Consider the following 23709-nt stretch of genomic DNA (forward strand, 5'->3'; position numbering starts at 1 on the left):
ACTGAGGCCCTTCTTTTATAGAAGGCTGGTGGGGATCGAAACCACCCACTATGATTTCTGCTTATATCTATTTATTTATTAAGCTTACAACATCACACACAGTACAAAATCTACTAATTATTTTACGAAATCTTACATCTGAAATGTGTGACAATTAATGTAAACATAAGTTTCCCAAAGAAAATTTAAATAGAAATTAAAAATTTAAAAAAAATACAAAAAAATACAATTAAGTACTTACATGCTTATACGGCCTCTCCTGATCGTGCACCGTCCTCGAATGCACTGGTGATCTCTTCTACAGTAGAACGGCATCTTGCTCGCCATAGTCACCAATATGTGGTTCGTGTGTTCTTGAGGAAGCAGAAGTGTACACGCAGCTAAAGGCTCACCAACGTCATCGGGGTATTCGTCCTCGCAATCTGTGGAACATTAATCCTGTTAGTTAATCACGACGACATTACGTTAGTGCCTAGTCTATCATACATCACGCATCCAAGGCCCTCATACAAAATCGCACTATCACAATATTAGTTAACACTTCACTTTTAAAAACCACCGAATTAAAATAAAACAAAACGTACTCACAGTATGCGGCCTCAACACCAACCACTTGTCTTGTCAACGTCCGAGCAACAACAGAGCACGTGGCACACTGAGGCCCTTCTTTTATAGAAGGCGGGTGGGGATCGAAACCACCCACTATGATTTCTGCTTATATCTATTTATTTATTAAGCTTACAACATCACACACAGTACAAAATCTACTAATTATTTTACGAAATCTTACATCTGAAATGAGTGAAAATTAATGTTAACATAAGTTTCCCAAAGAAAATTTAAATAGAAATTAAAAAATAAAAAAAAATACAAAAAAATACAATTAAGTACTTACATGCTTATACGGCCTCTCCTGATCGTGCACCGTCCTCGAATGCACTGGTGATCTCTTCTACAGGAGAACGGCATCTTGCTCGCCATAGTCACCAATATGTGGTTCGTGTGTTCTTGAGGAAGCAGAAGTGTACACGCAGCTAAAGGCTCACCAACGTCATCGGGGTATTCGTCCTCGCAATCTGTGCAACATTAATCCTGTTAGTTAATCACGACGACATTACGTTAGTGCCTAGTCTATCATACATCACGCATCCAAGGCCCTCATACAAAATCGCACTATCACAATATTAGTTAACACTTCACTTTTAAAAACCACCGAATTAAAATAAAACAAAACGTACTCACAGTATGCGGCCTCAACACCAACCACTTGTCTTGTCAACGTCCGAGCAACAACAGAGCACGTGGCACACTGAGGCACTTCTTTTATAGAAGGCGGGTGGGGATCGAAACCACCCACTATGATTTCTGCTTATATCTATTTATTTATTAAGCTTACAACATCACACACAGTACAAAATCTACTAATTATTTTACGAAATCTTACATCTGAAATGTGTGACAATTAATGTAAACATAAGTTTCCCAAAGAAAATTTAAATAGAGATTAAAAATTTTAAAAAAATACAATAAAATACTTACATGCTTTTGCGGCCTCTCCTGACCGTGCACCATCCTCGGATGCACTGGTGATCTCTTCTTCAGGAGAACGGCATCTTGCTCGCCATAGTCACCAATATGTGGTTCGTGTGTTCTTGAAGAAGCAGAAGGATCAGTACACGCAGTTAAAGGCTCACCAATTTCATCGGGGTATTCGTCATCGCAATCTGTGCAACATTAATCCTGTTAGTTAATCACGACGACATTACGTTAGTGCCTAATCTATCATACATCACGCATCCAAGGCCCTCATACAAAATCGCACTATCACAATATTAGTTAACACTTCACTTTTAAAAACCACCGAATTAAAATAAAACAAAACGTACTCACAGTATGCGGCCTCAACACCAACCACTTGTCTTGTCAACGTCCGAGCAACAACAGAGCGCGTGGCACACTGAGGCCCTTCTTTTAAAGAAGGCGGGTGGGGATCGAAACCACCCACTATGATTTCTGCTTATATCTATTTATTTATTAAGCTTACAACATCACACACAGTACAAAATCTACTAATTATTTTACGAAATCTTACATCTGAAATGTGTGACAATTAATGTAAACATAAGTTTCCCAAAGAAAATTTAAATAGAGATTAAAAATTTAAAAAAAATACAATTAAATACTTACATGCTTTTGCGGCCTCTCCTGACCGTGCACCATCCTCGGATGCACTGGTGATCTCTTCTTCAGGAGAATGGCATCTTGCTCGCCATAGTCACCAATATGTGATTCGTGTGTTCTTGAGGAAGCAGAAGTGTACACGCAGCTAAAGGCTCACCAACGTCATCGGGGTATTCGTCCTCGCAATCTGTGCAACATTAATCCTGTTAGTTAATCACGACGAAATTACGTTAGTGCCTAATCTATCATACATCACGCATCCAAGGCCCTCATACAAAATCGCACTATCACAATATTAGTTAACACTTCACTTTTAAAAACCACCGAATTAAAATAAAACAAAACGTACTCACAGTATGCGGCCTCAACACCAACCACTTGTCTTGTCAACGTCCGAGCAACAACAGAGCGCGTGGCACACTGAGGCCCTTCTTTTAAAGAAGGCGGGTGGGGATCGAAACCACCCACTATGATTTCTGCTTATATCTATTTATTTATTAAGCTTACAACATCACACACAGTACAAAATCTACTAATTATTTTACGAAATCTTACATCTGAAATGAGTGACAATTAATGTTAACATAAGTTTCCCAAAGAAAATTTAAATAGAAATTAAAAATTTTAAAAAAATACAATTAAGTACTTACATGCTTATACGGCCTCTCCTGATCGTGCACCGTCCTCGAATGCACTGGTGATCTCTTCTACAGGAGAACGGCATCTTGCTCGCCATAGTCACCAATATGTGGTTCGTGTGTTCTTGAGGAAGCAGAAGGATCAGTACACGCAGCTAAGGGCACACCAACGTCATCGGGGTATTCGTCATCGCAATCTGTGCAAAAGTAATCCTGTTAGTTAATCACGACGACATTTCGTTAGTGCCTAGTCTATCATACATCACGCATCCAAGGCCCTCATACAAAATCGCACTATCACAATATTAGTTAACACTTCACTTTTAAAAACCACCGAATTAAAATAAAACAAAACGTACTCACAGTATGCGGCCTCAACACCAACCACTTGTCTTGTCAACGTCCGAGCAACAACAGAGCACGTGGCACACTGAGGCCCTTCTTTTATAGAAGGCGGGTGGGGATCGAAACCACCCACTATGATTTCTGCTTATATCTATTTATTTATTAAGCTTACAACATCACACACAGTACAAAATCTACTAATTATTTTACGAAATCTTACATCTGAAATGTGTGACAATTAATGTAAACATAAGTTTCCCAAAGAAAATTTAAATAGAAATTTAAAATTTAAAAAAAATACAAAAAAATACAATTAAGTACTTACATGCTTATACGGCCTCTCCTGACGGTTCACCGTCCTCGAATGCACTGGTGATCTCTTCTTCGGGAGAACGGCATCGTGCTCGCCATGGTCACCAATATGTGGTTCCTGTGTTCTTGAGGAAGCAGAAGGATCAGTACACGCAGCTAAAGGCTCACCAACGTCATCGGGGTATTCGTCATCGCAATCTGTGCAAAAGTAATCCAGTTAGTTAATCACGACGACATTTCGTTAGTGCCTAGTCTATCATACATCACGCATCCAAGGCCCTCATACAAAATCGCACTATCACAATATTAGTTAACACTTCACTTTTAAAAACCACCGAATTAAAATAAAACAAAACGTACTCACAGTATGCGGCCTCAACACCAACCACTTGTCTTGTCAACGTCCGAGCAACAACAGAGCACGTGGCACACTGAGGCCCTTCTTTTATAGAAGGCGGGTGGGGATCGAAACCACCCACTATGATTTCTGCTTATATCTATTTATTTATTAAGATTACAACATCACACACAGTACAAAATCTACTAATTATTTTACGAAATCTTACATCTGAAATGTGTGACAATTAATGTAAACATAAGTTTCCCAAAGAAAATTTAAATAGAAATTTAAAATTTAAAAAAAATACAAAAAAATACAATTAAGTACTTACATGCTTATACGGCCTCTCCTGACGGTTCACCGTCCTCGAATGCACTGGTGATCTCTTCTTCGGGAGAACGGCATCGTGCTCGCCATGGTCACCAATATGTGGTTCCTGTGTTCTTGAGGAAGCAGAAGGATCAGTACACGCAGCTAAAGGCTCACCAACGTCATCGGGGTATTCGTCATCGCAATCTGTGCAAAAGTAATCCAGTTAGTTAATCACGACGACATTTCGTTAGTGCCTAGTCTATCATACATCACGCATCCAAGGCCCTCATACAAAATCGCACTATCACATTATTAGTTAACACTTCACTTTTAAAAACCACCGAATTAAAATAAAACAAAACGTACTCACAGTATGCGGCCTCAACACCAACCACTTGTCTTGTCAACGTCCGAGCAACAACAGAGCACGTGGCACACTGAGGCCCTTCTTTTATAGAAGGCGGGTGGGGATCGAAACCACCCACTATGATTTCTGCTTATATCTATTTATTTATTAAGATTACAACATCACACACAGTACAAAATCTACTAATTATTTTACGAAATCTCACATCTGAAATGTGTGACAATTAATGTAAACATAAGTTTCCCAAAGAAAATTTAAATAGAGATTAAAAATTTAAAAAAAATACAATAAAATACTTACATGCTTTTGCGGCCTCTCCTGACCGTGCACCGTCCTCGGATGCACTGGTGATCTCTTCTTCAGGAGAACGGCATCTTGCTCGCCATAGTCACCAATATGTGGTTCGTGTGTTCTTGAAGAAGCAGAAGGATCAGTACACGCAGTTAAAGGCTCACCAATTTCATCGGGGTATTCGTCATCGCAATCTGTGCAAAAGTAATCCTGTTAGTTAATCACGACGACATTTCGTTAGTGCCTAGTCTATCATACATCACGCATCCAAGGCCCTCATACAAAATCGCACTATCACAATATTAGTTAACACTTCACTTTTAAAAACCACCGAATTAAAATAAAACAAAACGTACTCACAGTATGCGGCCTCAACACCAACCACTTGTCTTGTCAACGTCCGAGCAACAACAGAGCACGTGGCACACTGAGGCCCTTCTTTTATAGAAGGCGGGTGGGGATCGAAACCACCCACTATGATTTCTGCTTATATCTATTTATTTATTAAGCTTACAACATCACACACAGTACAAAATCTACTAATTATTTTAGGAAATCTTACATCTGAAATGTGTGACAATTAATGTAAACATAAGTTTCCCAAAGAAAATTTAAATAGAAATTAAAAATTTAAAAAAAATACAATTAAGTACTTACATGATTATACGGCCTCTCCTGACCGTGCATCGTCCTCGAATGCACTGGTGATCTCTTCTACAGGAGAACGGCATCTTGCTCGCCATAGTCACCAATATGTGGTTCGTGTGTGCTTGAAGAAGCAGAAGGATCAGTACACGCAGTTAAAGGCTCACCAATTTCATCGGGGTATTCGTCATCGCAATCTGTGCAAAAGTAATCCTGTTAGTTAATCACGACGACATTTCGTTAGTGCCTAGTCTATCATACATTACGCATCCAAGGCCCTCATACAAAATCGCACTATCACAATATTAGTTAACACTTCACTTTTAAAAACCACCGAATTAAAATAAAACAAAACGTACTCACAGTATGCGGCCTCAACACCAACCACTTGTCTTGTCAACGTCCGAGCAACAACAGAGCACGTGGCACACTGAGGCCCTTCTTTTATAGAAGGCGGGTGGGGATCGAAACCACCCACTATGATTTCTGCTTACATCTATTTATTTATTAAGCTTACAACATCACACACAGTACAAAATCTACTAATTATTTTACGAAATCTTACATCTGAAATGTGTGACAATTAATGTAAACATAAGTTTCCCAAAGAAAATTTAAATAGAAATTAAAAAAAAATACAAAAAAATACAATTAAGTACTTACATGCTTATACGGCCTCTCCTGATCGTGCACCGTCCTCGAATGCACTGGTGATCTCTTCTACAGGAGAACGGCATCTTGCTCGCCATAGTCACCAATATGTGGTTCGTGTGTTCTTGAGGAAGCAGAAGGATCAGTACACGCAGCTAAGGGCACACCAACGTCATCGGGGTATTCGTCATCGCAATCTGTGCAAAAGTAATCCTGTTAGTTAATCACGACGACATTTCGTTAGTGCCTAGTCTATCATACATCACGCATCCAAGGCCCTCATACAAAATCGCACTATCACAATATTAGTTAACACTTCACTTTTAAAAACCACCGAATTAAAATAAAACAAAACGTACTCACAGTATGCGGCCTCAACACCAACCACTTGTCTTGTCAACGTCCGAGCAACAACAGAGCGCGTGGCACACTGAGGCCCTTCTTTTAAAGAAGGCGGGTGGGGATCGAAACCACCCACTATGATTTCTGCTTATATCTATTTATTTATTGAACTTACAACATCACACACAGTACAAAATCTACTAATTATTTTACGAAATCTTACATCTGAAATGTGTGACAATTAATGTAAACATAAGTTTCCCAAAGAAAATTTAAATAGAGATTAAAAATTTAAAAAAATACAATAAAATACTTACATGCTTTTGCGGCCTCTCCTGACCGTGCACCATCCTCGGATGCACTGGTGATCTCTTCTTCAGGAGAACGGCATCTTGCTCGCCATAGTCACCAATATGTGGTTCGTGTGTTCTTGAGGAAGCAGAAGTGTACACGCAGCTAAAGGCTCACCAACGTCATCGGGGTATTCGTCCTCGCAATCTGTGCAACATTAATCCTGTTAGTTAATCACGACGACATTACGTTAGTGCCTTATCTATCATACATCACGCATCCAAGGCCCTCATACAAAATGGCACTATCACAATATTAGTTAACACTTCACTTTTAAAAACCACCGAATTAAAATAAAACAAAACGTACTCACAGTATGCGGCCTCAACACCAACCACTTGTCTTGTCAACGTCCGAGCAACAACAGAGCACGTGGCACACTGAGGCCCTTCTTTTATAGAAGGCGGGTGGGGATCGAAACCACCCACTATGATTTCTGCTTATATCTATTTATTTATTAAGCTTACAACATCACACACAGTACAAAATCTACTAATTATTTTACGAAATCTTACATCTTAAATGTGTGACAATTACTGTAAACGTAAGTTTCACAAAAAGAAAAAGAAAAAAAATAATAATAATTTAAAAAAAATAATAATTTAAAAAAAATACAATTAAAATACTTACATACAATACGTATACGGCCTCTCCTGACCGTGCACCGTCCTCGGATGCACTGGTGATCTCTTCTTCAGGAGAACGGCATCTTGCTCGCCATAGTCACCAATATGTGGTTCGTGTGTTCTTGAGGAAGCAGAAGTGTACACGCAGCTAAAGGCTCACCAACGTCATCGGGGTATTCGTCCTCGCAATCTGTGCAACATTAATCCTGTTAGTTAATACGACGACATTACGTTAGTACCTAGTCTATCATACATCACGCATCCAAGGCCCTCATACAAAATCGCACTATCACAATAGTAGTTAACACTTCACTTTTAAAAACCACCGAATTAAAATAAAACAAAACGTACTCACAGTATGCGGCCTCAACACCAACCACTTGTCTTGTCAACGTCCGAGCAACAACTTAGCACGTGGCACACTGAGGCCCTTCTTTTATAGAAGGCGGGTGGGGATCGAAACCACCCACTATGATTTCTGCTTATATCTATTTATTTATTAAGCTTACAACATCACACACAGTACAAAATCTACTAATTATTTTACGAAATCTTACATCTTAAATGTGTGACAATTACTGTAAACGTAAGTTTCACAAAAAGAAAAAGAAAAAGAAAAATAATAATTAAAAAAAAATACAATTAAAATACTTACATACAATACGTATACGGCCTCTCCTGACCGTGCACCGTCCTCGGATGCACTGGTGATCTCTTCTTCGGGAGAACGGCATCTTGCTCGCCATGGTCACCAATATGTGGTTCGTGTGTTCTTGAGGAAGCAGAAGGATCAGTACACGCAGCTAAAGGCTCTCCAATGTCATCAGGGTATTCGTTCTCGAAATCTGTGCAACAGTAATCCTCCTAGTTAATCACGACGACATTTCGTTAGTGCCTAGTCTATCATACATCACGCATCCAAGGCCCTCATACAAAATCGCACTATCACAATATTAGTTAACACTTCACTTTTAAAAACCACCGAATTAAAATAAAACAAAACGTACTCACAGTATGCGGCCTCAACACCAACCACTTGTCTTGTCAACGTCCGAGCAACAACAGAGCACGTGGCACACTGAGGCCCTTCTTTTATAGAAGGCGGGTGGGGATCGAAACCACCCACTATGATTTCTGCTTATATCTATTTATTTATTAAGATTACAACATCACACACAGTACAAAATCTACTAATTATTTTACGAAATCTCACATCTGAAATGTGTGACAATTAATGTAAACATAAGTTTCCCAAAGAAAATTTAAATAGAGATTAAAAATTTAAAAAAAATACAATAAAATACTTACATGCTTTTGCGGCCTTTCCTGACCGTGCACCGTCCTCGGATGCACTGGTGATCTCTTCTTCAAGAGAACGGCATCTTGCTCGCCATAGTCACCAATATGTGGTTCGTGTGTTCTTGAAGAAGCAGAAGGATCAGTACACGCAGTTAAAGGCTCACCAATTTCATCGGGGTATTCGTCATCGCAATCTGTGCAAAAGTAATCCTGTTAGTTAATCACGACGACATTTCGTTAGTGCCTAGTCTATCATACATCACGCATCCAAGGCCCTCATACAAAATCGCACTATCACAATATTAGTTAACACTTCACTTTTAAAAACCACCGAATTAAAATAAAACAAAACGTACTCACAGTATGCGGCCTCAACACCAACCACTTGTCTTGTCAACGTCCGAGCAACAACAGAGCACGTGGCACACTGAGGCCCTTCTTTTATAGAAGGCGGGTGGGGATCGAAACCACCCACTATGATTTCTGCTTATATCTATTTATTTATTAAGCTTACAACATCACACACAGTACAAAATCTACTAATTATTTTAGGAAATCTTACATCTGAAATGTGTGACAATTAATGTAAACATAAGTTTCCCAAAGAAAATTTAAATAGAAATTAAAAATTTAAAAAAAATACAAAAAAATACAATTAAGTACTTACATGATTATACGGCCTCTCCTGACCGTGCATCGTCCTCGAATGCACTGGTGATCTCTTCTACAGGAGAACGGCATCTTGCTCGCCATAGTCACCAATATGTGGTTCGTGTGTGCTTGAAGAAGCAGAAGGATCAGTACACGCAGTTAAAGGCTCACCAATTTCATCGGGGTATTCGTCATCGCAATCTGTGCAAAAGTAATCCTGTTAGTTAATCACGACGACATTTCGTTAGTGCCTAGTCTATCATACATTACGCATCCAAGGCCCTCATACAAAATCGCACTATCACAATATTAGTTAACACTTCACTTTTAAAAACCACCGAATTAAAATAAAACAAAACGTACTCACAGTATGCGGCCTCAACACCAACCACTTGTCTTGTCAACGTCCGAGCAACAACAGAGCGCGTGGCACACTGAGGCCCTTCTTTTAAAGAAGGCGGGTGGGGATCGAAACCACCCACTATGATTTCTGCTTATATCTATTTATTTATTAAGCTTACAACATCACACAAAGTACAAAATCTACTAATTATTTTAGGAAATCTTACATCTGAAATGTGTGACAATTAATGTAAACATAAGTTTCCCAAAGAAAATTTAAATAGAAATTAAAAATTTAAAAAAAATACAAAAAAATACAATTAAGTACTTACATGATTATACGGCCTCTCCTGACCGTGCACCGTCCTCGAATGCACTGGTGATCTCTTCTACAGGAGAACGGCATCTTGCTCGCCATAGTCACCAATATGTGGTTCGTGTGTGCTTGAAGAAGCAGAAGGATCAGTACACGCAGTTAAAGGCTCACCAATTTCATCGGGGTATTCGTCATCGCAATCTGTGCAAAAGTAATCCAGTTAGTTAATCACGACGACATTTCGTTAGTGCCTAGTCTATCATACATCACGCATCCAAGGCCCTCATACAAAATCGCACTATCACAATATTAGTTAACACTTCACTTTTAAAAACCACCGAATTAAAATAAAACAAAACGTACTCACAGTATGCGGCCTCAACACCAACCACTTGTCTTGTCAACGTCCGAGCAACAACAGAGCGCGTGGCACACTGAGGCCCTTCTTTCAAAGAAGGCGGGTGGGGATCGAAACCACCCACTATGATTTCTGCTTATATCTCTTTATTTATTGAGCTTACAACATCACACACAGTACAAAATCTACTAATTATTTTACGAAATCTTACATCTGAAATGTGTGACAATTAATGTAAACATAAGTTTCCCAAAGAAAATTTAAATAGAGATTAAAAATTTAAAAAAAATACAATAAAATACTTACATGCTTTTGCGGCCTCTCCTGACCGTGCACCGTCCTCGGATGCACTGGTGATCTCTTCTTCAGGAGAACGGCATCTTGCTCGCCATAGTCACCAATATGTGGTTCGTGTGTTCTTGAGGAAGCAGAAGGATCAGTACACGCAGCTAAGGGCACACCAACGTCATCGGGGTATTCGTCATCGCAATCTGTGCAAAAGTAATCCTGTTAGTTAATCACGACGACATTTCGTTAGTGCCTAGTCTATCATACATCACGCATCCAAGGCCCTCATACAAAATCGCACTATCACAATATTAGTTAACACTTCACTTTTAAAAACCACCGAATTAAAATAAAACAAAACGTACTCACAGTATGCGGCCTCAACACCAACCACTTGTCTTGTCAACGTCCGAGCAACAACAGAGCGCGTGGCACACTGAGGCCCTTCTTTTAAAGAAGGCGGGTGGGGATCGAAACCACCCACTATGATTTCTGCTTATATCTATTTATTTATTAAGCTTACAACATCACACACAGTACAAAATCTACTAATTATTTTAGGAAATCTTACATCTGAAATGTGTGACAATTAATGTAAACATAAGTTTCCCAAAGAAAATTTAAATAGAAATTAAAAATTTAAAAAAAATACAAAAAAATACAATTAAGTACTTACATGATTATACGGCCTCTCCTGACCGTGCATCGTCCTCGAATGCACTGGTGATCTCTTCTACAGGAGAACGGCATCTTGCTCGCCATAGTCACCAATATGTGGTTCGTGTGTGCTTGAAGAAGCAGAAGGATCAGTACACGCAGTTAAAGGCTCACCAATTTCATCGGGGTATTCGTCATCGCAATCTGTGCAAAAGTAATCCTGTTAGTTAATCACGACGACATTTCGTTAGTGCCTAGTCTATCATACATTACGCATCCAAGGCCCTCATACAAAATCGCACTATCACAATATTAGTTAACACTTCACTTTTAAAAACCACCGAATTAAAATAAAACAAAACGTACTCACAGTATGCGGCCTCAACACCAACCACTTGTCTTGTCAACGTCCGAGCAACAACAGAGCGCGTGGCACACTGAGGCCCTTCTTTTAAAGAAGGCGGGTGGGGATCGAAACCACCCACTATGATTTCTGCTTATATCTATTTATTTATTTATTAAGCTTACAACATCACACAAAGTACAAAATCTACTAATTATTTTAGGAAATCTTACATCTGAAATGTGTGACAATTAATGTAAACATAAGTTTCCCAAAGAAAATTTAAATAGAAATTAAAAATTTAAAAAAAATACAAAAAAATACAATTAAGTACTTACATGATTATACGGCCTCTCCTGACCGTGCACCGTCCTCGAATGCACTGGTGATCTCTTCTACAGGAGAACGGCATCTTGCTCGCCATAGTCACCAATATGTGGTTCGTGTGTGCTTGAAGAAGCAGAAGGATCAGTACACGCAGTTAAAGGCTCACCAATTTCATCGGGGTATTCGTCATCGCAATCTGTGCAAAAGTAATCCAGTTAGTTAATCACGACGACATTTCGTTAGTGCCTAGTCTATCATACATCACGCATCCAAGGCCCTCATACAAAATCGCACTATCACAATATTAGTTAACACTTCACTTTTAAAAACCACCGAATTAAAATAAAACAAAACGTACTCACAGTATGCGGCCTCAACACCAACCACTTGTCTTGTCAACGTCCGAGCAACAACAGAGCGCGTGGCACACTGAGGCCCTTCTTTCAAAGAAGGCGGGTGGGGATCGAAACCACCCACTATGATTTCTGCTTATATCTCTTTATTTATTGAGCTTACAACATCACACACAGTACAAAATCTACTAATTATTTTACGAAATCTTACATCTGAAATGTGTGACAATTAATGTAAACATAAGTTTCCCAAAGAAAATTTAAATAGAGATTAAAAATTTAAAAAAAATACAATAAAATACTTACATGCTTTTGCGGCCTCTCCTGACCGTGCACCGTCCTCGGATGCACTGGTGATCTCTTCTTCAGGAGAACGGCATCTTGCTCGCCATAGTCACCAATATGTGGTTCGTGTGTTCTTGAGGAAGCAGAAGGATCAGTACACGCAGCTAAGGGCACACCAACGTCATCGGGGTATTCGTCATCGCAATCTGTGCAAAAGTAATCCTGTTAGTTAATCACGACGACATTTCGTTAGTGCCTAGTCTATCATACATCACGCATCCAAGGCCCTCATACAAAATCGCACTATCACAATATTAGTTAACACTTCACTTTTAAAAACCACCGAATTAAAATAAAACAAAACGTACTCACAGTATGCGGCCTCAACACCAACCACTTGTCTTGTCAACGTCCGAGCAACAACAGAGCACGTGGCACACTGAGGCCCTTCTTTTATAGAAGGCGGGTGGGGATCGAAACCACCCACTATGATTTCTGCTTATATCTATTTATTTATTAAGCTTACAACATCACACACAGTACAAAATTTACTAATTATTTAACGAAATCTTACATCTGAAATGAGTGACGATTAATGTTAACATAAGTTTCCCAAAGAAAATTTAAATAGAAATTAAAAATTAATAAAAATACAATTAAAATACTTACATGCTTATACGGCCTCTTCTGACCGTGCACCGTCCTCGGATGCACTGGTGATCTCTTCTTCAGGAGAACGGCATCTTGCTCGCAATAGTCATCAATATGTGGTTCGTGTGTTCTTGAAGAAGCAGAAGGATCAGTACACGCAGTTAAAGGCTCAACAATTTCATCGGGGTATTCGTCATCGCAATCTGTATAAAAGTAATTCTGTTAGTTAATCACGACGACATTTCGTTAGTGCCTAGTCTATCATACATCACGCATCCAAGGCCTTCATACAAAATCGCACTATCACAATATTAGTTAACACTTCACTTTTAAAAACCACCGAATTAAAATAAAACAAAACGTACTCACAGTATGCGGCCTCAACACCAACCACTTGTCTTGTCAACGTCCGAGCAACAACAGAGCGCGTGGCACACTGAGGCCCTTCTTTCAAAGAAGGCGGGTGGGGATCGAAACCACCCACTATGATTTCTGCTTATATCTCTTTATTTATTGAGCTTACAACATCACACACAGTACAAAATCTACTAATTATTTTACGAAATCTTACATCTGAAATGTGTGACAATTAATGTAAACATAAGTTTCCCAAAGAAAATTTAAATAGAGATTAAAAATTTAAAAAAAATACAATAAAATACTTACATGCTTTTGCGGCCTCTCCTGACCGTGCACCGTCCTCGGATGCACTGGTGATCTCTTCTTCAGGAGAACGGCATCTTGCTCGCCATAGTCACCAATATGTGGTTCGTGTGTTCTTGAGGAAGCAGAAGGATCAGTACACGCAGCTAAGGGCACACCAACGTCATCGGGGTATTCGTCATCGCAATCTGTGCAAAAGTAATCCTGTTAGTTAATCACGACGACATTTCGTTAGTGCCTAGTCTATCATACATCACGCATCCAAGGCCCTCATACAAAATCGCACTATCACAATATTAGTTAACACTTCACTTTTAAAAACCACCGAATTAAAATAAAACAAAACGTACTCACAGTATGCGGCCTCAACACCAACCACTTGTCTTGTCAACGTCCGAGCAACAACAGAGCGCGTGGCACACTGAGGCCCTTCTTTCAAAGAAGGCGGGTGGGGATCGAAACCACCCACTATGATTTCTGCTTATATCTCTTTATTTATTGAGCTTACAACATCACACACAGTACAAAATCTACTAATTATTTTACGAAATCTTACATCTGAAATGTGTGACAATTAATGTAAACATAAGTTTCCCAAAGAAAATTTAAATAGAGATTAAAAATTTAAAAAAAATACAATAAAATACTTACATGCTTTTGCGGCCTCTCCTGACCGTGCACCGTCCTCGGATGCACTGGTGATCTCTTCTTCAGGACAACGGCATCTTGCTCGCCATAGTCACCAATATGTGGTTCGTGTGTTCTTGAGGAAGCAGAAGGATCAGTACACGCAGCTAAGGGCACACCAACGTCATCGGGGTATTCGTCATCGCAATCTGTGCAAAAGTAATCCTGTTAGTTAATCACGACGACATTTCGTTAGTGCCTAGTCTATCATACATGACGCATCCAAGGCCCTCATACAAAATCGCACTATCACAATATTAGTTAACACTTCACTTTTAAAAACCACCGAATTAAAATAAAACAAAACGTACTCACAGTATGCGGCCTCAACACCAACCACTTGTCTTGTCAACGTCCGAGCAACAACAGAGCGCGTGGCACACTGAGGCCCTTCTTTTAAAGAAGGCGGGTGGGGATCGAAACCACCCACTATGATTTCTGCTTATATCTATTTATTTATTAAGCTTACAACATCACACACAGTACAAAATCTACTAATTATTTAACGAAATCTTACATCTGAAATGAGTGACGATTAATGTTAACATAAGTTTCCCAAAGAAAATTTAAATAGAAATTAAAAATTAATAAAAATACAATTAAAATACTTAGATGCTTATACGGCCTCTTCTGACCGTGCACCGTCCTCGGATGCACTGGTGATCTCTTCTTCAGGAGAACGGCATCTTGCTCGCCATAGTCACCAATATGTGGTTCGTGTGTTCTTGAAGAAGCAGAAGGATCAGTACACGCAGTTAAAGGCTCACCAATTTCATCGGGGTATTCGTCATCGCAATCTGTGCAAAAGTAATCCTGTTAGTTAATCACGACGACATTTCGTTAGTGCCTAGTCTATCATACATCACGCATCCAAGGCCCTCATACAAAATCGCACTATCACAATATTAGTTAACACTTCACTTTTAAAAACCACCGAATTAAAATAAAACAAAACGTACTCACAGTATGCGGCCTCAACACCAACCACTTGTCTTGTCAACGTCCGAGCAACAACAGAGCACGTGGCACACTGAGGCCCTTCTTTTATAGAAGGCGGGTGGGGATCGAAACCACCCACTATGATTTCTGCTTATATCTATTTATTTATTAAGCTTACAACATCACACACAGTACAAAATCTACTAATTATTTTAGGAAATCTTACATCTGAAATGTGTGACAATTAATGTAAACATAAGTTTCCCAAAGAAAATTTAAATAGAAATTAAAAATTAATAAAAATACAATTAAAATACTTACATGCTTATACGGCCTCTTCTGACCGTGCACCGTCCTCGGATGCACTGGTGATCTCTTCTACAGGAGAACGGCATCTTGCTCGCAATAGTCATCAATATGTGGTTCGTGTGTTCTTGAAGAAGCAGAAGGATCAGTACACGCAGTTAAAGGCTCACCAATTTCATCGGGGTATTCGTCATCGCAATCTGTATAAAAGTAATTCTGTTAGTTAATCACGACGACATTTCGTTAGTGCCTAGTCTATCATACATCACGCATCCAAGGCCCTCATACAAAATCGCACTATCACAATATTAGTTAACACTTCACTTTTAAAAACCACCGAATTAAAATAAAACAAAACGTACTCACAGTATGCGGCCTCAACACCAACCACTTGTCTTGTCAACGTCCGAGCAACAACAGAGCGCGTGGCACACTGAGGCCCTTCTTTTAAAGAAGGCGGGTGGGGATCGAAACCACCCACTATGATTTCTGCTTATATCTATTTATTTATTAAGCTTACAAAATCACACACAGTACAAAATCTACTAATTATTTTAGGAAATCTTACATCTGAAATGTGTGACAATTAATGTAAACATAAGTTTCCCAAAGAAAATTTAAATAGAAATTAAAAATTAATAAAAATACAATTAAAATACTTACATGCTTATACAGCCTCTTCTGACCGTGCACCGTCCTCGGATGCACTGGTGATCTCTTCTTCAGGAGAACGGCATCTTGCTCGCAATAGTCATCAATATGTGGTTCGTGTGTTCTTGAAGAAGCAGAAGGATCAGTACACGCAGTTAAAGGCTCACCAATTTCATCGGGGTATTCGTCATCGCAATCTGTATAAAAGTAATTCTGTTAGTTAATCACGACGACATTTCGTTAGTGCCTAGTCTATCATACATCACGCATCCAAGGCCCTCATACAAAATCGCACTATCACAATTTTAGTTAACACTTCACTTTTAAAAACCACCGAATTAAAATAAAACAAAACGTACTCACAGTATGCGGCCTCAACACCAACCACTTGTCTTGTCAACGTCCGAGCAACAACAGAGCGCGTGGCACACTGAGGCCCTTCTTTCAAAGAAGGCGGGTGGGGATCGAAACCACCCACTATGATTTCTGCTTATATCTCTTTATTTATTGAGCTTACAACATCACACACAGTACAAAATCTACTAATTATTTTACGAAATCTTACATCTGAAATGTGTGACAATTAATGTAAACATAAGTTTCCCAAAGAAAATTTAAATAGAGATTAAAAATTTAAAAAAAATACAATAAAATACTTACATGCTTTTGCGGCCTCTCCTGACCGTGCACCGTCCTCGGATGCACTGGTGATCTCTTCTTCAGGAGAACGGCATCTTGCTCGCCATAGTCACCAATATGTGGTTCGTGTGTTCTTGAGGAAGCAGAAGGATCAGTACACGCAGCTAAGGGCACACCAACGTCATCGGGGTATTCGTCATCGCAATCTGTGCAAAAGTAATCCAGTTAGTTAATCACGACGACATTTCGTTAGTGCCTAGTCTATCATACATCACGCATCCAAGGCCCTCATACAAAATCGCACTATCACAATATTAGTTAACACTTCACTTTTAAAAACCACCGAATTAAAATAAAACAAAACGTACTCACAGTATGCGGCCTCAACACCAACCACTTGTCTTGTCAACGTCCGAGCAACAACAGAGCGCGTGGCACACTGAGGCCCTTCTTTTAAAGAAGGCGGGTGGGGATCGAAACCACCCACTATGATTTCTGCTTATATCTATTTATTTATTGAGCTTACAACATCACACACAGTACAAAATCTACTAATTATTTTACGAAATCTTACATCTGAAATGTGTGACAATTAATGTAAACATAAGTTTCCCAAAGAAAATTTAAATAGAAATTAAAAATTAATAAAAATACAATTAAAATACTTACATGCTTATACGGCCTCTTCTGACCGTGCACCGTCCTCGGATGCACTGGTGATCTCTTCTTCAGGAGAACGGCATCTTGCTCGCAATAGTCACCAATATGTGGTTCGTGTGTTCTTGAAGAAGCAGAAGGATCAGTACACGCAGTTAAAGGCTCACCAATTTCATCGGGGTATTCGTCATCGCAATCTGTACAAAAGTAATTCTGTTAGTTAATCACGACGACATTTCGTTAGTGCCTAGTCTATCATACATCACGCATCCAAGGCCCTCATACAAAATCGCACTATCACAATATTAGTTAACACTTCACTTTTAAAAACCACCGAATTAAAATAAAACAAAACGTACTCACAGTATGCGGCCTCAACACCAACCACTTGTCTTGTCAACGTCCGAGCAACAACAGAGCGCGTGGCACACTGAGGCCCTTCTTTCAAAGAAGGCGGGTGGGGATCGAAACCACCCACTATGATTTCTGCTTATATCTCTTTATTTATTGAGCTTACAACATCACACACAGTACAAAATCTACTAATTATTTTACGAAATCTTACATCTGAAATGTGTGACAATTAATGTAAACATAAGTTTCCCAAAGAAAATTTAAAAAGAGATTAAAAATTTAAAAAAAATACAATAAAATACTTACATGCTTTTGCGGCCTCTCCTGACCGTGCACCGTCCTCGGATGCACTGGTGATCTCTTCTTCAGGAGAACGGCATCTTGCTCGCCATAGTCACCAATATGTGGTTCGTGTGTTCTTGAGGAAGCAGAAGGATCAGTACACGCAGTTAAAGGCTCACCAATTTCATCGGGGTATTCGTCATCGCAATCTGTGCAAAAGTAATCCTGTTAGTTAATCACGACGACATTTCGTTAGTGCCTAGTCTATCATACATCACGCATCCAAGGCCCTCATACAAAATCGCACTATCACAATATTAGTAAACACTTCACTTTTAAAAACCACCGAATTAAAATAAAACAAAACGTACTCACAGTATGCGGCCTCAACACCAACCACTTGTCTTGTCAACGTCCGAGCAACAACAGAGCGCGTGGCACACTGAGGCCCTTCTTTTAAAGAAGGCGGGTGGGGATCGAAACCACCCACTATGATTTCTGCTTATATCTATTTATTTATTAAGCTTACAACATCACACACAGTACAAAATCTACTAATTATTTTAGGAAATCTTACATCTGAAATGTGTGACAATTAATGTAAACATAAGTTTCCCAAAGAAAATTTAAATAGAAATTAAAAATTAATAAAAATACAATTAAAATACTTACATGCTTATACGGCCTCTTCTGACCGTGCACCGTCCTCGGATGCACTGGTGATCTCTTCTTCAGGAGAACGGCATCTTGCTCGCCATAGTCACCAATATGTGGTTCGTGTGTTCTTGAGGAAGCAGAAGGATCAGTACACGCAGCTAAGGGCACACCAACGTCATCGGGGTATTCGTCATCGCAATCTGTGCAAAAGTAATCCTGTTAGTTAATCACGACGACATTTCGTTAGTGCCTAGTCTATCATACATGACGCATCCAAGGCCCTCATACAAAATCGCACTATCACAATATTAGTAAACACTTCACTTTTAAAAACCACCGAATTAAAATAAAACAAAACGTACTCACAGTATGCGGCCTCAACACCAACCACTTGTCTTGTCAACGTCCGAGCAACAACAGAGCGCGTGGCACACTGAGGCCCTTCTTTTAAAGAAGGCGGGTGGGGATCGAAACCACCCACTATGATTTCTGCTTATATCTATTTATTTATTGAGCTTACAACATCACACACAGTACAAAATCTACTAATTATTTTACGAAATCTTACATCTGAAATGTGTGACAATTAATGTAAACATAAGTTTCCCAAAGAAAATTTAAATAGAGATTAAAAATTTAAAAAAAATACAATTAAATACTTACATGCTTTTGCGGCCTCTCCTGACCGTGCACCGTCCTCGGATGCACTGGTGATCTCTTCTTCAGGAGAATGGCATCTTGCTCGCCATAGTCACCAATATGTGATTCGTGTGTTCTTGAGGAAGCAGAAGTGTACACGCAGCTAAAGGCTCACCAACGTCATCGGGGTATTCGTCCTCGCAATCTGTGCAACATTAATCCTGTTAGTTAATCACGACGAAATTACGTTAGTGCCTAATCTATCATACATCACGCATCCAAGGCCCTCATACAAAATCGCACTATCACAATATTAGTTAACACTTCACTTTTAAAAACCACCGAATTAAAATAAAACAAAACGTACTCACAGTATGCGGCCTCAACACCAACCACTTGTCTTGTCAACGTCCGAGCAACAACAGAGCGCGTGGCACACTGAGGCCCTTCTTTTAAAGAAGGCGGGTGGGGATCGAAACCACCCACTATGATTTCTGCTTATATCTATTTATTTATTAAGCTTACAACATCACACACAGTACAAAATCTACTAATTATTTTACGAAATCTTACATCTGAAATGTGTGACAATTAATGTAAACATAAGTTTCCCAAAGAAAATTTAAATAGAGATTAAAAATTTAAAAAAAATACAATTAAATACTTACATGCTTTTGCGGCCTCTCCTGACCGTGCACCATCCTCGGATGCACTGGTGATCTCTTCTTCAGGAGAATGGCATCTTGCTCGCCATAGTCACCAATATGTGATTCGTGTGTTCTTGAGGAAGCAGAAGTGTACACGCAGCTAAAGGCTCACCAACGTCATCGGGGTATTCGTCCTCGCAATCTGTGCAACATTAATCCTGTTAGTTAATCACGACGAAATTACGTTAGTGCCTAATCTATCATACATCACGCATCCAAGGCCCTCATACAAAATCGCACTATCACAATATTAGTTAACACTTCACTTTTAAAAACCACCGAATTAAAATAAAACAAAACGTACTCACAGTATGCGGCCTCAACACCAACCACTTGTCTTGTCAACGTCCGAGCAACAACAGAGCGCGTGGCACACTGAGGCCCTTCTTTTAAAGAAGGCGGGTGGGGATCGAAACCACCCACTATGATTTCTGCTTATATCTATTTATTTATTAAGCTTACAACATCACACACAGTACAAAATCTACTAATTATTTTACGAAATCTTACATCTGAAATGAGTGACAATTAATGTTAACATAAGTTTCCCAAAGAAAATTTAAATAGAAATTAAAAATTTTAAAAAAATACAATTAAGTACTTACATGCTTATACGGCCTCTCCTGATCGTGCACCGTCCTCGAATGCACTGGTGATCTCTTCTACAGGAGAACGGCATCTTGCTCGCCATAGTCACCAATATGTGGTTCGTGTGTTCTTGAGGAAGCAGAAGGATCAGTACACGCAGCTAAGGGCACACCAACGTCATCGGGGTATTCGTCATCGCAATCTGTGCAAAAGTAATCCTGTTAGTTAATCACGACGACATTTCGTTAGTGCCTAGTCTATCATACATCACGCATCCAAGGCCCTCATACAAAATCGCACTATCACAATATTAGTTAACACTTCACTTTTAAAAACCACCGAATTAAAATAAAACAAAACGTACTCACAGTATGCGGCCTCAACACCAACCACTTGTCTTGTCAACGTCCGAGCAACAACAGAGCGCGTGGCACACTGAGGCCCTTCTTTCAAAGAAGGCGGGTGGGGATCGAAACCACCCACTATGATTTCTGCTTATATCTCTTTATTTATTGAGCTTACAACATCACACACAGTACAAAATCTACTAATTATTTTACGAAATCTTACATCTGAAATGTGTGACAATTAATGTAAACATAAGTTTCCCAAAGAAAATTTAAATAGAGATTAAAAATTTAAAAAAAATACAAAAAAATACAATTAAGTACTTACATGCTTATACGGCCTCTCCTGACGGTTCACCGTCCTCGAATGCACTGGTGATCTCTTCTTCGGGAGAACGGCATCGTGCTCGCCATGGTCACCAATATGTGGTTCCTGTGTTCTTGAGGAAGCAGAAGGATCAGTACACGCAGCTAAAGGCTCACCAACGTCATCGGGGTATTCGTCATCGCAATCTGTGCAAAAGTAATCCAGTTAGTTAATCACGACGACATTTCGTTAGTGCCTAGTCTATCATACATCACGCATCCAAGGCCCTCATACAAAATCGCACTATCACAATATTAGTTAACACTTCACTTTTAAAAACCACCGAATTAAAATAAAACAAAACGTACTCACAGTATGCGGCCTCAACACCAACCACTTGTCTTGTCAACGTCCGAGCAACAACAGAGCACGTGGCACACTGAGGCCCTTCTTTTATAGAAGGCGGGTGGGGATCGAAACCACCCACTATGATTTCTGCTTATATCTATTTATTTATTAAGATTACAACATCACACACAGTACAAAATCTACTAATTATTTTACGAAATCTTACATCTGAAATGTGTGACAATTAATGTAAACATAAGTTTCCCAAAGAAAATTTAAATAGAGATTAAAAATTTAAAAAAATACAATAAAATACTTACATGCTTTTGCGGCCTCTCCTGACCGTGCACCATCCTCGGATGCACTGGTGATCTCTTCTTCAGGAGAACGGCATCTTGCTCGCCATAGTCACCAATATGTGGTTCGTGTGTTCTTGAGGAAGCAGAAGTGTACACGCAGCTAAAGGCTCACCAACGTCATCGGGGTATTCGTCCTCGCAATCTGTGCAACATTAATCCTGTTAGTTAATCACGACGACATTACGTTAGTGCCTTATCTATCATACATCACGCATCCAAGGCCCTCATACAAAATGGCACTATCACAATATTAGTTAACACTTCACTTTTAAAAACCACCGAATTAAAATAAAACAAAACGTACTCACAGTATGCGGCCTCAACACCAACCACTTGGCTTGTCAACGTCCGAGCAACAACAGAGCACGTGGCACACTGAGGCCCTTCTTTTATAGAAGGCGGGTGGGGATCGAAACCACCCACTATGATTTCTGCTTATATCTATTTATTTATTAAGCTTACAACATCACACACAGTACAAAATCTACTAATTATTTTACGAAATCTTACATCTTAAATGAGTGACAATTACTGTAAACGTAAGTTTCACAAAAAGAAAAAGAAAAAAATAATAATAATTTAAAAAAAATAATAATTTAAAAAAAATACAATTAAAATACTTACATACAATACGTATACGGCCTCTCCTGACCGTGCACCGTCCTCGGATGCACTGGTGATCTCTTCTTCAGGAGAACGGCATCTTGCTCGCCATAGTCACCAATATGTGGTTCGTGTGTTCTTGAGGAAGCAGAAGTGTACACGCAGCTAAAGGCTCACCAACGTCATCGGGGTATTCGTCCTCGCAATCTGTGCAACATTAATCCTGTTAGTTAATACGACGACATTACGTTAGTACCTAGTCTATCATACATCACGCATCCAAGGCCCTCATACAAAATCGCACTATCACAATAGTAGTTAACACTTCACTTTTAAAAACCACCGAATTAAAATAAAACAAAACGTACTCACAGTATGCGGCCTCAACACCAACCACTTGTCTTGTCAACGTCCGAGCAACAACTTAGCACGTGGCACACTGAGGCCCTTCTTTTATAGAAGGCGGGTGGGGATCGAAACCACCCACTATGATTTCTGCTTATATCTATTTATTTATTAAGCTTACAACATCACACACAGTACAAAATCTACTAATTATTTTACGAAATCTTACATCTTAAATGTGTGACAATTACTGTAAACGTAAGTTTCACAAAAAGAAAAAGAAAAAGAAAAATAATAATTAAAAAAAAATACAATTAAAATACTTACATACAATACGTATACGGCCTCTCCTGACCGTGC

This window comes from Pieris napi, chromosome 19 (assembly GCF_905475465.1).
Source record: "Pieris napi chromosome 19, ilPieNapi1.2, whole genome shotgun sequence".
NCBI classification, from domain to species: Eukaryota; Metazoa; Arthropoda; class Insecta; order Lepidoptera; family Pieridae; genus Pieris; species Pieris napi.